The sequence below is a fragment of the Macaca fascicularis genome, chromosome 14 (genome assembly GCF_037993035.2).
Source record: "Macaca fascicularis isolate 582-1 chromosome 14, T2T-MFA8v1.1".
Taxonomy (NCBI): domain Eukaryota; kingdom Metazoa; phylum Chordata; class Mammalia; order Primates; family Cercopithecidae; genus Macaca; species Macaca fascicularis.
The window spans coordinates 50,130,802-50,139,530 of NC_088388.1; the positions used below are offsets into that span (position 1 = coordinate 50,130,802).

The 8,729-nt window shown below is 44.1% G+C and overlaps 1 protein-coding gene across 1 annotated transcript in view; it reads right to left on the bottom strand.

Moving 5' to 3' along the window:
* Positions 1-8,729, bottom strand: part of LOC135967051 (uncharacterized) — an 81,140-nt gene that overhangs the window by 46,355 nt on the left and 26,056 nt on the right. The gene's annotated exons all lie outside the window — the stretch shown is intronic.

Below are 8,729 nucleotides of genomic sequence, written 5' to 3' on the forward strand. Positions count from 1 at the left end.
TGCCAAATGGAGGCAGAATGGGAGGCTCTTTCTCCTTGGGTCTGGCATGGCTGCTGTATCCATTAGCCACAGTAGACTGAGTGCCTAAGGTTGCAAACATTTAGAGGGCCTACAAAAATGTTGTAATTCTCTTAAAATCAGAGAATTTTAGGACATTGTAGGTCAAAGAAAATGCTTAAATTTATAATATTAGTATTTTCTTCTTTATATTAATGTAGTCATAAAATATAATTTGTTTATTTACTTATCTAAATGGAAGAAAGAATCCATGAAAATAAGAGTACCTAGGACCCACTAAGGTCATACTGTGACCCTGGGGCCTAAGCCACCTGCAGAGTGGATAATTCGAATTCATGGCACTTTCTGAGTTTAGTTCCCCTTCAGAATATCTTTTTGATAGTTCTATCCCTGTTTCACCATGCCTCGGGGTATAAAGAATCCTGTCTACATTTGAACCAGAGAGTAAAAGGAGAACACTGGGAAGTTCTTCATTTCACCTTGTTCCCAAAAGTAGGGTAAAGTCTAAGGGTTCCTTAGACCTACCTTTGGAGTCAGTGTGAAATCTGAATCTTTAGACAGCATAGACATAACTCCCTTGGGGTGCAGGGCAAGGGGTCTGCTGAGGACAGGATTGTGTTCTCTAGCTCCCAAGAAGATCCCAATATGGGTATCTGGACCCTGGTCATGGCTAGACCTCAAGCCTGCTTTAGTTCCTGTTTGTTTACTCCTTTGTTCTTTCTCCTCCCGATATGCACATACCCAGAGTCTAATTTAGGGGCTGGAGACTGAGACATCAAGATCTTATTTCTTCCAAACATGTCTCTGTTGGGCTGGCCTTCAAGGAACTATCGAATGATGAATAGCTGTTTGCTAGCTGGAGGAATTTAGAAAGGACAAGCTATTTAAAGCTCTGTGAAGAGCAAACAGGTTGGGAATATATCTTTTACTAAATGGGGGGGGAAAAGAATTATTTTGCAAAATACTAATGATGTAAAATATGAACAGCATGAATCTGATCGATTTTATTTACATCTTTATGTTTGAATTAGAGAGAGAAATGGACAAGGAAAGAAGAAAAAAGCAGATGGTTGGATGCAGAATCAAAAAGAGAGGGTTCTACCAGTAGCTGTGCCACAAATTTGCTCCATGATCCATAAAAAAGCACCCAAACTCTCAGAATCTCAGTTCCTGTATCTGCAAAAGTAATGACTAGATTATCCTGGAGGTCTTTTTTAGCCTTCAAATTTTAACACACAGTAGGGGCTCCATCAGTAACTGCTGAGGTAGTGAGGGAATGCAGGATTGTGACTAGACCAATACTACACACGTGTGAAATCCAGCAACAGAGATGGTGAGCTCATCAACAATAGCAAGGAGGCTGGGAAGCAGAGCCCATCTGTAGACAGCATTTGTACTGCCATAAAAATAGCATAACAAGATTATATTGAAATATCCCACTATTTAACTTAATAATTTAAATGTTTGCCTAATGAGGTGGACTTGATTGGATTAGGGCATTCACAATTAATTTTGATAGATCACTTTACACATTAGAGGTGCATTCTTCTGAACCAGGAGGTGGAACGGAAGTGCAAAATGTTTACGTTCAAACGAGCATGTGATTTTGCAGAAAACATTAATCCCAGATCATGCACACTAAGTCAATTTCAGAAATGGCTTCTAGATATATTATTAGAAATTGCTCTTCAAATATAAAAAGCTTGTAATAGAGTTCTGTCCATTTTTCCTTTGGCTGATGGAAGTTGTTTTATAAATATGCCTATGATAGGATGTTTTCTTCATCCAAGCCTTTTGGTACTAATTGCAACTTTTTAAACACTGTAAGTAGTAGCTGTCATGAATACTTTGAATCCTATTACAAATATGTATTTCTGAACAATTTCACATTTAGGGGTGCATTCTTTCAACTATTTTTTGCTACTTTTTCCCCCTTTTTTTTAAAAAAGAGTTTGAATTGGAAACTGTGGATCCCCCTTTTTTGTTAAGGAAATAATTTTATTATGCAATAGAAAAATGGCATCAGCCCCCTCCTACATTCTCTCAAAAATTAAAGATCCAGGAGTGTTCACATCTGCCCCAGGAGTCAGGAATGAGCAGAGGCTAATGGCCTCTGGAAAGGTAAATTGGAATCAGGCCATAAAATCCATCCCAGAGTTCCAGGAAAAACACATTCCTCGATGCCATTGCTGTCAGATCAAAACTGCATCTCTGTTTTCTATCAGAAAATGATCTCATGTAGAGTGTCCATGGGCAAGGTGCTTCTTGAAGAATTCTTTGGGTCTCAAGCTACCCTTCTGAAAGATGGAGCTAAATCACCCACATCTCAAACCTGAGAAATGGAGGTCCTACATGTGGCAATGTTTAGTGAGAGAGCATGCAGTCATAAAAGCACTGGTTTGGGACTGAGTGACCATAGCTCAAATCCTGACTTTGCTCTTATTAGCTGGTTAACTTGGAGAAGGCACTAACCCTTTCTGAGACTCAAACTCATCATTTAGTAAATGGGGACAATCACACCTGATGGCGAGTGTTGTGAGAATCGAATGCTACATCCCCTAATGCATGATAGCAGCTCTACAAGTTTTAATTCCCGCCACCCCACACCCAGTCTCCTTCTCTGGTAGGGAAGCAGTCCAAAATTCAAGGCACCATTGCCATCTTGGTTTCCGCAAGTGCTCCTGACAAGTCTATGGCACTTAGGACATGGGGGCCCTCTTCTTCCTGGTCTTGGGAAACATGAGGTCTGCTCTGAAGGCTCCAAGCCACCTTTGTTAGCAGAAGCACCTGAATCTTCCTCCCTTCTCCTCCTCTGAGGTCCAAGCTCTATAATGAGACTTCATTAAACTCACCCAATGTGAGGTTTCAGTGACCTTCATAATGAAATCCAAGTACTTTGCAAGGTGCTCCGATTTGAATACATTCCCCAAAAGTTCATGTGTTGGAACCTTAATTCTTAATGCAGCAGTGCTGCAATGTGGGGCCTTTAGATGGTCATTGGGTCATGAGGGTGGAGCCCTCCTGAATGGATTCTTGCCATTACCATGGGAGTGAAGTACAGATTGCTGTAAAAAGGGAGCTCTGGAGCATCGCGATGTCTTCCGCACCTGCTTGCTTTGCCCTTCTGCCTTTCCGCAACGGGATGACGCAGCAGCTTTCCACAGTTCAGTTACCCGTGGTAAACTGCGGTCCGAAAATATTAAATGGAAAATTCCAGAGATAAATAATTCACAAGTTTTAAATTGCATGCCGTTCTGAGCAGCATGATGAAATCTTGGCCCTGCCCAGGTCATGAACCATCTTCTGTGCAGTGCATACCCTACCTGCCTGACAGTCACTTAGTAGCCCTCTGGGTTATCAGACCGACTGTCACAGTGCTTGTGTTGAAATAACCCTTGTTTTACTTACAGTGCAATGCAATAAGATATTTTGAGAAAGAGCGATGACATTCACCTAATTTTTATTATATTGTTATTATTGTTCTATTTTATTATTAGTTGTTGCTAAACTCTTACTGTGTCTAATATATAAATTAAACTTTATCATAGGAATATGTATAGGAAAAATGTCTTTTATACAGGGTTTCGTACTATCCATGGATTCAGGCATTCTTGACGGAGAAGGGAGCACTACTGCATTCTGAACGCATGAACTCTCTCCAACCCGGGTGCTTTGCTTATTTTTGCTGAGGGCTCACTCATCCTGGGATGCCCTTTCCTCTATTCTGCAACTAGGAAAGTTCTTATATTTCAATATCTAGCTCAAATGCCTCCTCCTCCCTTGTGGGTATAGCCACCATGGCTTTTTCTGGTCCTCTTTGGGTTTGTTATCTGTCCTGACGCAGATATTATTCTGATATTAAGGCATTACAGGCTCCCTCAGAAAACCTCCATGCCTTTGCATCTCTGTGTCCCTGGGATCCTCAGAAACCAGGCTGATTATAAAGCTCTTAAAATCCTCCCAAGAATCCTACTGAGTTAGGCACTATTATTGAAGAAATCAAGGTTCAGAGACACTAAGTAGCTTGTCTATAGTCACACAGCCAGTGGGTGTAGAACAAGGATTTGAACCTTGAGAACGTCACCTCCAAGTCTGTGCTCTTTCCACTGCTCTATAAGCCTCTCCATGATCTCCTTAAATCTCCCACCAACCCAGAAGGCAGACAGGGAAGGCCTCTTTATAGAAGAGGGAACTGAGGCTGACGGAAATGGTCACTTCCGAAGGCTTCCTGACTCATTCTGGGAACTGACTAAAGTTCTGGGTTTCTGATTCCAAAACTGGGCCCCTGCACAGCCGCAGGCTCCTGTCAGTGACCTGCTGAGTCACCCGCTCCAGAAAGCCACCTGCAGCAGGGTAGGTGGAGCCTGGGCTATGGCAATGCCTGACAAATTCATGTGCCTCTCAGGGCCCTTCTAAGCCCCCTCACCACAGAGGTGACGAGTAAATGACAAGGGGCATCTCTGCTCCCAAGGGATTCCAGTCACGCGAACTCCGCCAATTAAGGCTGGAACGATGTCATCTCCTGAAATAGCATTTTAATGAATGATGGTTCTGGGATAAATTGTTATCTTGTGATCCCTCATTAGAGAGCTTAATTAGATCCATCATAAAACATATTGATCAATGGCACTGAGCAGGTCCACAGGACATTCACCGTCTGCTGGAACATTCCTGCTCACCCTTTGGTAGAGCCTGGTGGGACCAGTCCCTGGGTCCTAAGAGCTGCTTGGGTGCAAGTTCTTTTTGAGTACCTGGGCACCATTATCCTGGTTCTTTCCTTCTTCTCTTATTTTCTTTCCCAAATATTTATTTTAGCACCGTCCGTGTGCCAGGCACTGTGCTGGCTGCTTATGCTTTAGTTTATCCTCATGAATATCTGTTATTTCCTTATTTTGAAAATGGTGAAACAAACACCCCAAGCTGTCAACTGGGTGTAGCCCCAAAAAACTGAGTTATATTTCAGGTAACTTCTGGGGAGTGGCTAATGCAAGATGGACAAAAGTAAAACTGAAGGGAAGAGTAGATTGATTAAACTCCTAATCCCTGCTGAGACTCTCTGCTGGCAGTATATATATGTCACATTTAACCTTCATATCAATGGTGAGAATTTTCATCTTCATTTTATAGTTAAGAGAACCGAGTCTCAGAAATGTTACTTGCTCAAAGTAATATAGCCAGTGAATATCAGAGCTGGAATTAGAACATGGCTCCAGGAACCTCAAATCCAGACAGGTGTGGGTTCAAACTCCAGTGCTATTACATATGCGCTATATAATTGTGTAATTTCTCAAGTTACATAAACCTTCTGAATATCAGACACTGCATCTATAATACTGAGGGTAATAACTGGACCCACCTCATACAGTTATTTTGAGGATTCAATGAAATAATGCCTGTCAAGCATTTAAACAGTATCTGACCCACCCTAAGTGTTCAGTAAAGATTTTTCACTGAACATCCCAATTGTTTCCCCTTGGAAAGAAGTGACCTGTTTCCTTATCTATAAAGTGAGTATAGTAACCCTTGCCCTTAAACAATTCATAGGAGAGCACTTTAAAAAAGGTAAAGTATTCAAACTGGTTGGTCACCTTCTGTATACCTGTGTGCTGGCAAAAACTGGAGTCAGCATCTATTTTATGGAAGTTTTTTTTTTTTTATCTCAGCTTACTGCAAACTCTGCTTCCTGGGCTCAAACCATCCTCCCACCTCAGCCTCCCGAGTAGCTGGGACCACAGGCACACGCCACCAAATCTGACTAATCTTTTGTATTTTTGGTAGAGATGGGGTTTCACCATGTTGCCCAGGCTGTTCTTAAACTCCTGAGCTCAAGCAATGCACCTGCCTCAGCTTCCCAAAGTGCTGGAATAACAGGCATGAGCCACTGAGCCCAGCCTGGAAGAATTTTAAATTATTATTTTTATTATTAAAATAATGCACTAGCACAATGGTGGTGGGGATGGGAAGATGGATCAAGAGAAAAAGGTGGGGGTGGGTAATAAAATCAGAGTATTGAGACTTCAGTGGAAGGTAGAGGTTACTTTGGTGGCCCAGGAAGTGGCCTGGGGAGTCTAACCAATGGGGCATGACTGCATTGATTCAAGGGTCTGGGCTCCACAGGGTGTGCGTGCAGTGGTGGTATGTGCACATATCTGCATTGTGCGTGTGTGTGTGTGTGTGTATGTGTGTTGAACATAATGCACATAGGATTGTAGAACTTTGCTATACAAAAGAAAGGACTCTGGAGACTCATCCATGGATTGTGCAAGCAGGTGTGTGTGTGTGTGTGTGTGTGTGTGTTTCTCCTTTTGTGTATTAAGGCCGGTTTCCATGAGAGGGTGACTTTTTTCACCTGTGTACACTTGGAGTTTTTTTCCTTTTTTATTATAGTAAATGTAGCTTGAAAGCTGGGGATAGCATAGCTTTTCCCTGAACACAGATCACATCACATAATTTTTCTTTCAGAGAAAAGTGCTGCAAAATAACCTGCAGATGGTGAGTCTCCTTCTCTTTCTGTCCTGCTCTTGCGTGCTCTCTCTGTCTGTCTGACTCTTTGTTTTTCTCCATCTGTCTCCATGTCTCTCTGTATCTCTGTCTCTGAAGCCCTATTTATAGCTTAAAATGCTTTCATATTTTAACACTTGGCATGTAAAATGCCCCCGTATTACACAACATAGCATGCATTCGGGTTTGTAATTAGATCATTGTTTCATCCCAAGTTCCACACATAATGATGCTGGACCTTGTTCCTTATTCCCTAGTACTACCTGCAAATACTGCCAGGTCTGGGTATCCTGCCCTAACCCTTTTCCCAGTTTTGTTTTTGCCAACTCCCAATGACAATCCTGCAACCTCACTGCTCCCTGCTCCCTTGCTGATCCTCTCCTGCAGCCTTCGCGATGGGTTCAGTGTTCCTCGGCGACGGCTCAGAGCAGCCCCTACCTCCTCTCCCTCTTTCTCTCTCTCTCTCTCTCTGGCATAGCCTGAACAATCGCTTCACTCTGTTAGCAAGGCCATCAGAATTTCTGAACACAGTCACAAAATTTACATCCCTCCAACTGTCCCAATATAAACACTACCCAGAGGAAAGGGAGGAAAGGTCTCTTTTCTCTAAAATAAGAAGATGCAATTTTTTAAAAAAAGAAAGTGGGGAGGAATCAGTATTCATTTTTAACCAATCTGGACATGTGTTAGAGGATATTGCTGAGAACAATTAGGGATGTATGAGTGAGAGGTTTATTTCTCACTTGCTTGTCAGGTCAGAAGACAATCTGTTTATTTTCCTGCTACAATTTTATTCGATAAACTGAAAGGATGGGAGCTAGGAAAAAGGGTATGAACAGGATGTGTGCTATCAATTTGTCAAATAAATAATCGTGCTTGGAAACAACAGATTTTATTAATTAGACAGGATGGTGTATTATTACCATTAAAGTGTTATATTGCATTAATTTTTATATTTTACTCGGCTACTAATTACTGTAAAAGATTTCGGGAATGAAGCAAAATAAAATCATGCCGCATTATACATAATGTAAAGATAGCGTGAATTAATTTGTCGGCCGCTCCCCGCCTGCCTCCGGGAGACGAAGAGGCATGGAAGGGCCTCCGCTGCTCGGCTTGCCGGCCGCTCCAGAGCTCCGCACCAGCGCTGCTCCCGCCTTGTCGCAGGAGGCAGCTGTGAAGACCTGAGGTTCAAGACCTGGCTCAGCGGCGAACTTGCTTGGTACCCTTTGGCAAATCACTTCTCTGAGGCCTCGGTTTCCTCTTCTGTAAATGTAAACATCCCTTCTTTTTTTTGTCTTACGGGGTGGTTGTAAAGATCTAACGAATTCCCGAGAGTAAAAGTGCTTTCAAATGTCAGAGGTGGGGAGACGGGTTGAGATCTAGCACAGTAAGAAGAGGCAGACAGAGGTGGGGGACATCCAGAGTTCAGACCCTGCAGGGGCAGCTCTGGTCAGACTTAATGCTCAGAGACTGCCAGAGTCGGGGGCCCGGATAGTTAGGGCTTGGGGAGGGAATTAGGGCTCTCCAAGGCCATCCAGCGGTCGTCTCAGCCACCCCCTCACTGGGCAGTGCCTGGGAGTGGGGGCCCATGGCCACACCCTGGCTGAGCCGAGTTCCTCACTGTAAATGCAGACTAGAATACACCTCCGTTGTCCCCAGGTGCTCACACCAGGGAATCCCTCACTGGGTATTGGCACAGTGGAAAAAAGCACGATTCTCGTCAGACAGGACCGGGTTTTAATCCCTGCGCAGCCACGCAAGAGCCATGTGGCCACAGCCAAGTCCCTTAACCTCTCTGAAGGGCAGTTTCTTCTTCAGTTTAAAAAACAAAAAAACAAAAAACAAAAACTTGTTTGCTCAGGAATAAAATTCCCACGCTGGGCACAAGTTCTGGCTAAGGAGGCGGCGGCTGGGCCCTCACGAGGGTGCCAGGGTCCCCAGGGCTCCCCATGACAGCACAGCCTCATGGGGACTAGGAGCCTCAGCAGAGCCCTCCCCGTCCAGCTCCATCCAGGCGCTGCCTCCCGGGTCCTCGCTGACCTCCGCTCGGGCAGAAGCCACCAAGTCCCAGGGCGGCCCCCAAGCCCCACCCCGGGGGCGCGGTTCTCCCTCGCTCGGCGGCCGAAGCCCAGCCACGTTTTTCTCCAGGCTGGGTCTCCGCAGCCAGGGCCGGACGAGGGCCATTTCTCACGACCCACTGCCACCTA